The following is a 1,269-nucleotide window of genomic DNA, read 5'->3' on the forward strand; positions in this document are numbered from 1 at the left end:
CTCCTTTATTTATCAGCACTGGAAGCAACCAATGCAGAGGGAGAAGCCACAAAACCTCCTAAATACCTGGTCAATTCAGCCTTTCTATGCCGAACTCAAATTCCTTCCTTAGAATTTCTTTCTTAGCTGTGGTACCTCCCCTCCCAAACTTCTTCCTGAACTCCCTCCAAGACAGAGTCGACTAGTTACTCTCCCTCTTCATGATTGTTTACTTTATTTGCATGCTTTTCCCCAGTTGTGTTACCATTTTCATAAAGTGGAACTGCACTGCCGGGTCATTGTGGAGTTGTAAAAATGCAGGACATGAACTGAAACTTGAATTCAACTTCATCAAATTTCACTCTGTTCTTGGCCTTCTCTCTTGTGGTCAAAAGCATGAAAAAATTCCACAATTCTCCAGGTTTCTTCTCCATTTTCTCTTTTGTCATAGGGTTTTGTTGACCTGCACCCTCTTTTCTAAATGTAATACCCTGGCTCATTTTGTTCTTTTTTTTTTCCGTTTTGTTCTTACTAACCAACAATGATAACTTATCTTCTTTTTATATAATAGGCTCCCCTGCATTCTCGGTCAATTTTATGTACAGTTTTATAGGCCATATCATGTTTTTGCCTGGAAAAACTTACTAAGACTGATGGTACCCACTATTGTTGAAGTATGGAGAAATAGGTTCACTCATACAGTTTGTGGGAATGTAAGTTTGCACAACTTTTTGATGGCTGATTGTTAGCATCCACCAACATTAAAAATATTGGAGACTTATGACTAATTAATGCCCCCTTTGGAATCTGCCTTTCAGAAATATGAGCACTAGGTATGAAGATGCAAGTCTAGTATATTCCTTGCAGGATTATTTGTAAATGTAAAGTAGTAAGAATAAATGAGATAGCCATCAGAAATGAAAAGATCAGAAAGCAGGATAGTATAATTTGTCAATATTTCCAATAACTAGATCTTTGAAGAAAAAAATAATACCCTACATAAAATTCTGGCAATTTAATGAAGAAAAAAGAAGAAATCACAGTCATGGAACTTTAATAATAAGAACGAACGTATAGTGCTAGCCAGTTTGGCTCAGTGGACAGAGCGTCGGCTTGCCTACAGAAGTGTCCTGGATTTGATTCCAGTCAAGGGCACATGCCCAAGTTGTAGGATCAAATCCTAGTGGGGGGCATGCAGGAAGCAGCCAAATCAATGATTCTCTCGCAGCATTGATGTATCTATCGCTCTCCCTCTCCAGTTTTCTCTGAAATCCGCAAAAAAAATTTAAA

Source organism: Myotis lucifugus, unplaced genomic scaffold, assembly GCF_000147115.1.
Source record: "Myotis lucifugus unplaced genomic scaffold, Myoluc2.0 scaffold_95, whole genome shotgun sequence".
Classification (NCBI taxonomy): Eukaryota; Metazoa; Chordata; class Mammalia; order Chiroptera; family Vespertilionidae; genus Myotis; species Myotis lucifugus.